Source organism: Populus nigra, chromosome 2, assembly GCF_951802175.1.
Source record: "Populus nigra chromosome 2, ddPopNigr1.1, whole genome shotgun sequence".
In the NCBI taxonomy this organism is placed as follows: domain Eukaryota; kingdom Viridiplantae; phylum Streptophyta; class Magnoliopsida; order Malpighiales; family Salicaceae; genus Populus; species Populus nigra.
The window spans coordinates 183618-191971 of record NC_084853.1 but is presented as its reverse complement, the minus strand read 5'-3'; positions in this window follow the sequence as shown (position 1 = coordinate 191971).

The following is an 8354-nucleotide window of genomic DNA, read 5'->3' as shown; positions in this document are numbered from 1 at the left end:
TTTTGTCTCTTGTGGTGCCAAATCTTGGCCCTTGGTTCTACCCGAAAGCATCCTAACTATTGGTTGAAAGTAGCAAAGATGAATTGTCAATTTTGTACAGGAAAATTGTTGGTCGGGTTGGCCACTTTAGGGCGGTGCCACTGCCTAAGCCGCATTTAGCTCGAATAGCTTACACTAGTGTGTTGTCAGGTTTCAGGGGATCATTTGCATGTAAGTTTCGTCCAATTTGGTTAAGCAAAGAAACTTTATATGCCTCGAAAAGGTGGCTACTCAAGCAATGTCGCTGAAGAAGAAGATGAACAATCATTTTCCAAGCGACGCTGTTTTGGCCAATTACACTTTAGTCTTTTGATTTGTGATTTTTTTTCTAATTTCACCCTTGATTGGCTTCAATCTTTCAATTTTGTTCAATTTTACCCTTGACAAATTCAATTCAATCCCTATATTTCAGTGCCTTTTTTCCCTTTGATCCTTGGTTTAGGATTTATACAATTTCACCCTCAATTGATCAATAAACTTTCAATTTCTTCAATTTGGCCCTCGATTCATTCAATTTTAGTCCCTCTATTGACACACCTTTTCTAGTTTGGTCCTTCATTTTGAATTTCTTCAATCAAATCCTTAATTGGCCATCAAACTTCAATATTTATGTAATTAAGCCTATGATTTGAACAAATCAACTCATAAAATTATAATTTGACCCCTGAACTTTAATTTATTCCTATTAAAGCCCAAATTGATTAAAAAAAAAACAATTTTTCTTGCAATCAAACCCTCTATAAATTCAATTAAACCTTCAATAAAATTTAATTGAGTCCTTAAACATCTAATTTTAGACTTTTCTCTCCTCAAATTGAATTTCCTTTATTAATAGGGCCTTCATCAGTAAAACATATACCGTCAAATTTTAATTTTTGTAATTTTGAGCTTCCTCAACTAATATTTGGCCATTTTCTTAGCGCTTTAGCATCCTCTTCCCACTGCTATTATTTTTTGTTTCAAATGTTATTTTTTGTATTTTCTTTTTTCTTATGTGGGGAAAAAAATGGATAACAACAAATGCCCCCTCTTTACAATACTTATAGAGTAAGGACTGATTAAGTGCTTTGCATAGTAAATTTTGTAAAGATAAACAAAATATTTTTTCGAAATTGATTTTCTCAAAACTTTAATTTGGTTGATCTGAAACTTTAATCTTTGCAACAATTTCCTTCAACCAGAAGTAATCAAAACTATGTACATCTTGGTTATCTTGACATCACGATTTGGCGATCCTCTAAATTCTTGGGTTAACCTGAAATCTCATATAGCGATTCCCGTTAACCAAAACCTAAAAAATGTTCTTCCTGATGGCAAGGTTTGAACTTTTTTTTTATAGAATTTCCTAATTATAAGGTTCTTCTCATTTTTTCTTCCAATGCAAAGATAATGTTGGTGGCTCGGTCAACTTAAGATCCCATTTATTGATCTCCTTTAACTAGAACCAAAGTCTCTGTATAGCTTGGCTAACATGGAATCCCATCTAGCAACTTCCTTTAACCAAAGCTAAATTTCGTGTGTGGTTGGGTTAACATGAAATCCCATTTGGCCATTTCCTCTAATCAGAACCTAAAAATGTTCTTCTTGATGGTAGAGTTTGAACTTTCTTCTTTCTTTTTTAGATTTTCCTAATGGTAGGGTTTTTCTCACATTTTCTTTCAATGCTAAGATAATATTGGTGGTTCAGTCAACCTGAGATCCTATCCAATGATCTCCTTTAACTAGAACCAAAGTCTTTGTGTAGTTCGGTCAACCTGAAATCCCATCTGGCGACTCCCTTTAACCAAAGCTAAATTCCGTGTGTAGGTGGGTTAACCTGAGATCCCATCTAACTATTTCTTTTAACTAAAACCAAAATCTGTCTATGTGTAGCTTGGTCAACCTGAAATCTCATCTGGCGATTGCCTTTAACCAAAACTAAATTTTGTGTGTTCTTCCTGATGACAGGGTTCAAACTCGCTTCTTTCTTTTTGAGAATTTTCTAATAGTAGGGTTCTTCTCACTTTTCTTCTTAATGATAAGGTTTGATCAAGTTTTTCACTTGATGATTACTTTCTTTTTTGACTTTTGTGATTTTATAGGATTCTCATTGGTCTTTCCTAATTACAGGGTTGACCTGAAGACTCTTCCTGATGATAGGGTTGATCTTCTCATTTCTTTATTATCTCATCTTTCTTGACGGTTGGCTTTTCTTATTCTTTTTGATAACAGGGTTTGAACTTATATGAGAATTTCCTAATAGTAGGGTTCTTCTCACTTTTTCTTCTTGATTACAAGGTTTGAAAATAGGACTTCTCATGGCCAGGTTGAGAATTTGGTGCTTCTTAATTGCAGGGTTGACCTGATAATTCCTGATTACGGGGTTTGAAACTTTATGCTTCCTGATTGCAGGGTTGACCTGAATACTCTTCCTAATGATAAGGTTGATCTTCTCATTTGTTTATCTCATCTTTCTTGATGGTTGGCTTTTCTTGTTTTTCGTGATGACAAGGTTTGAACTTATATGAGAGTTTTCTAATAGTAGGGTTCTTCTCACTTTTTCTTCTTGATTACAAGGTTTGAAAATAGGACTTCTGATGGCCAGGTTGAGAACTTGGTGCTTCTTAATTGTAAGGTTGACCTGATAATTCCTGATTACGGGGTTTGAAACTTTGTGCTTCCTGATTACAGGGTTGACCTGTAGACTCTTCCTAATAACAGGGTTTCTTTGAGAATTTCTTAATAGTAAGGTTCTTCTGATCATCTTCTTGTTCCAAGGTCAAAACTTTAATTCTTTGTTATCAATAACTCAATTATTCTTTCTTTATCCACAATCTTGTTGGACTTCATTGAGGATTTTTCCTGTAACAATTCAAAAATATTTGCAATGCTTTGAGGTTAGATAACATGCATACATCCTTACCTGGTTTGAAATATAAGCCCCCTCTTTGATGCTCCATCGTCATAAGGTGCTTTTGTTTGCATTCCAAATCCTTCTTTTTTATTCTGATTTGCCGGCTTATTTGTGTGCTACCCCTTTACTTAGATGTAAGTGCAGTGCCCATACTAGGTTGTCCGCGACAATTACTACTTTCACTGTTTATCAAGCTTGACAATACCCCTAAGTGTGGTATTGCTTGATTCATCATGAATAAGCTTAACAAATCATTCATCTCCTGAATTCTATCAAGACGTTTTTTTTATTAATAATTTTTAAAATTTTTGAAATGTTGGCCTAGTTCTCATGACTTTAATAAACTTATTATTAAAGCTAAAAATGCATGCTAATACATGTTTTTGAATATTATGTTATGTGAAAATTTCTTATAAGCTTTGAGAGACTTAGTCGTATGCATGAAAAACAAAATATTTTTTTGTTGTTTTAGATTTTTTTGGAGAAAATCGGGCATTTTAATACAAGAATTTTAGCTTTACAGTATAAAAATACAAATCGATATTAAGCAAAATTGATAGAAAAGTACACGAGAAAAACAAAAAAAATCAAAGGATTTTTTTTAAAAAAAAATATTTGAACTTTTTTTAATATATAATATAATATTATAATTAAATATATGGGCTGGTCTAGATCCCAATGAGCTGGGCTGACAATGGCCCAACCCATCTGAGCTCTTTCTTTTCCTTTTTTTTCTTTTTCTCCTCTATTTGTTTTTTGGTCTGGGCCGGAACAAGTCCAACCCATGCCTGGCGGGGTTTAATTATTTCCCCCTTGACGCCCTACATCCAGAACGATATATTCATTCTGCATGTAGGACAAGGAGAGGAAGAAAGAGAAGAGGGAGGTGAGAGGGTATTACCTGGCATGGGGGAAGCCTTGCTATGATGAGGAGGTTCAGCTAGTGGCTGAAGAGGCTTCAGTGGAGGGAATGGTTGCCAGTGTCGGTTTGCTAGTGAAGGAAGAAGAAAAGTTTGAGAGAGAGAGAGGCTCACCAGCGCACTCACTACGTGAGATGTTCGAGCGGCTGCTTATGATGGAGATGGAGGTGGTCAAGCTGGTGGTGAAGGTGTTGATGGCTGTGCAGTGGAGAAAGAGAGAGATGAGAGAAAGGTTTGGCTAGCAGCAGAAATGAGAGGGGGGAGGCTGGTTTTCTTGTCAATTTTGGACCCAATTTCCTTCTCCCTCAGACCATGAAAATCAAATCTATTTATAGGCGAGGGAAGAGGGACACTTTGTCTCTTGTGGTGCCAAATCTTGGCCCTTAGTTCGACCCGAAATCATCCCAACCATTGGTTCAAAGTAGCAATGATGAACTGTCAGTTTTGTGCAGGAAAATGGTTAGTCATGTCGACCACTTTAAGGCGGTGCCACCACCTCTAAAGCCTCCTAAGGTTTACATTGGTGTGTAGTCAAGTGTTAGGGGATCGTTTGCGTGTAAGTTTCATCCAATTTGGTTTATTAAAAAAGCTTTAAATGCCTCGGAAAGGTGGCCACTTGACACGAACAAAAGATTGATATCTTTTCCCAAGTGTAGGAGTGTCAAAGTAATAAATAACCCGGCAAGACCGGGATCGAACCACAAGGAGGTTAATTGTATAAATTATAAATAATAGCAACACAATAACAATAATAATAATAGTAGTAATAATAATACTGCTAATAATAATACTAATACTAATACTAATACTAATAATACCAATAATACTATTAATAATGATAATAATAAAGATGAAGAAGAAGTTGATGAGAACTTTGAGATGGAAGATTAATGTAAGGATTAAACAATGATAACAACAAATGTCAAGGTTAGAGGATCCACTAATGGTATTTCAAACAAGTATGTATAAACTTTTATTATTCAATTGGAAACTACACACAAAGGAGGTTCCAATTAGATTATAAATTGTTAACATGATTACATTAGTTATCTTATTGGAATAATGCTAATACTTGTAAATGTTGTCAGGCATTCATGATTATAACTTATGTTAACAACAAATCAAGTTTCTTTCATACCTCAGGTTTCGGTTATACAATACAGTATGGGCTATGAAAGTGCCAAGTATTTGTTGTGCCAAGTGTTATACAACATAAATCTAGATTAACCATTTAACAAGCAAAGTATTAAAAATGAACAAGATAACAAATATAAAGCATGTTATTATCCAATATTAAGGTTCATGTTAAGTTTATATTATACTTATTCTTACCATTAGTGTACCCTTTTCACCTTGACATAATTAACTTAGCTAAACATAATGAAAGAAAGAAACATAAATAAACAAGATAAGAACATAAATGAGAAAGAAATTAACTAAGTAAAGAAAAGGAAATGAAAGGCATAAACAAGATATTAATATAAACAAAACTTAAGTATTACAAAAGAGATAGAGCAAGAGCATGATCTTGATCTGAACACCAAGATGCCTAAATACATGGCAAATGCCTCCTTTTATAGGCTAATATTCAGAACTATTAATTTGTTGAATAATTGATGAGTGGGTGGCCACATCTTGACTTGGTGACAATTCATATTTTCTTGTCTCCCAAAAAGGTCATTGATAACGTCATAATTTGAACAGACTTAAATCATGAAAGTTCTAGGAAATTATCTCAGCTTTCCAGGGTAAAACATTGAGATCATTTGGACTTCTAGAACTTGAGATATGGGTTGAACACTGAATAGTGTTTGGGCTGCAGGATAGATTCGGACTTCTTTATTGTTGCTACAATTTGGACTTGAAAACAGCCTTGTTAAATCTTGGACTCCCATGAAAGTTGTAGGCCTATATATTACCTTTCCATCCATATAAAGTAGACCTAAATCTGAGATCTACAGCTCTATAGATGACCCGATTACCGAACAATGTTCCAGTTTGGACTGCACCAACATCTCTTTTATAAGTTTGGCCATCTCTTTGTCCTTTCAATTTCAATACTTCAACTCATCAATCAATTCTTTCATTTATATGATAGGATTGCATTTAAGATGAACATTTACCATAAATTAAAAGTATCTTATATTATTAGATATGTTATTATAAAACATGCTTTAGTTAAGGACTTATTAATACTTCAAGTGCAAAATGATGATATAAAACCTTGATAAAAATACACTTTTAAGTACTAATCACCATTCAAGTAGCCTCGCTGAAAAAAAAGATGAACAGTCATCTTCCAAGCGATGCTGTTTTGGCCAATTACACTTTAGTCTTTTGATTTGTGATTTTTTTTCTTTCTAATTACACCCTGATTGGCTTCAATCTTTCAATTTTGTTCAATTTTACTCCTAACAAACTTTAATTCAAGTCCCAAATTTCAATGTCTTTTTTTCTTTAGTCCCTGGTTTTGAATTTATACAATTTAACCTATAATTGATTAATAAACTTTTAATTTCTTCAATTTGGCCCTTGATTCGGTCAATTTCAATCCCTCTATTTACGTGTCTTTTTCTAGTTTTGTCCTTGATTTTGGATTTCTTCAATCAAGGCCTTAATTGGCCATCAAACTTCAATATTTATGCAATTAGACCCCTAATTTGAACAAATCAATTCTTAAAATTATAATTTAACCTCTGAACTTTAATTTCTTCCAATTAGAGCCCAAATTGACTTAAAAAATAATTTTTATTGCAATCAAACCCTCCATAAATTAAATTAAACCTTCTATAATGTTTAATCGAGTCAATAAACATCTGATTTTGGATTTTCTCTCCTCAAATTGAATTTTCTTTGTCAATAGGGCCTTCATTAGTAAAAAAATATATCGTTAAATTTTAATTTCTGTATTATTGAGCCTCCTCAACCAATATTTGGCCATTTTCTTGGCTCTCTAGCATCCTCTTCTCATTGCTATTATTTTTTTTTCCTTCCAAATAATTTTTGTTATTTTCTCTCTTTCTGTGTGGGGACTCAAAAATGAATAACAACACTTATATCCTTAAAATATATTTTGGCAAATATATATATATATATATATATATATATATATATATATATATATATATATATATATATCAGTTTAGCATAACACACAACACGCAACGTTGAGAAATCGAGCAATAAAAACCAATCCTATAAAGAGAAAAGACAATACCATAGAACAACTAGTCTCAATAACAAACAACAAAAGGAGAACAATCAATTCAAGAAACCAAAAATACAAGTTCTGAAACACATATAACACACGTTAAAAGCCACAATCCAAGAAACACAACCATTCACCATCATAGCAGCCTAAAACTCGAAGATAAAATCTCCCAAACCTAACAAAGACACAACATCTAAGGGTAATCAAGGCTCTATGGGCAGAGAACAAACACTAAAACATAAATCAAGATAATAAAAAAACATATGGCATCATTTAAAATCACACTATTACCCCATAAATGTTATGAGTAATCAGATATAAATTAAAAACCTAATCTGATATAAAAAAAAACAAATGTAGAAAAAAAACTAAATTTTAACAGCCAGGAGATCAATAAAAAAATCATGATCAAAATCAAGCATTTTAAAACAAAAACAAATCAACAACAATAGCTTAGCTTGTGACTAAAAAACATTCATCAAAGAACAATACATAACTTTAAACGTCCCTATAGTATTGGTAGCATAAGGAAGCTAAGACATCCTTAAAAGTTTGAGAAAATACACATGATAAATCAACCACAGCCTTCGTAGACCTTTTAAAGACTAGTTGTGCCAAGACAACCTCAGCAAACTTAGACAATGAAGGGGGAAAGGGCATTACAATAAGAAGCATAAACAAGCCAGGAAATAAACAAACAAAAGTAATAGCACTGAATCACATAAACCACAACAAGAGAAAAAAAAAAGGCAAGTGAACACAGAACAATGAAACAAAAAGGAAAGACTAAAACCACACTTCTAAGCCAATCTCTCAAAAAAAATTTGTTAAATCTTCTCTAACATGTCACCATCATGGATGACATGAAAGAATAGGAAATAATAATAAAGTATAGTATCCTCCCAGCCCATAAAAAGCATGCCCTAAAATCCCTCACTGAAATGACAATATTAAAAAGGTGACATATGAAAACTTAAAAAATAAAAATAAACATAACCAGAAGGCCCTGCTTATCTGGTCTCATGCCAAGTGAACAAGAACGAGAGCTAGAGAAAGCAACAAAGCAGCAAGAGAAACAATTTGTCCCAAACAAATAGAACACCGAATCCAACCTTATTGACCAAAGATTCATTAATCTTTTATAAAACAAAATACTTTTAATTGGCCCAAATCTATAATAAACTTTGAAAACATGATTTGGACAAACCATGGTTGTGGGCCCAAGTATTGGGCCCATCCTTAGCTCCCCTGTGGATTTGGGTGTGAGGCCTAGGTAGCACCCTATGGGCTC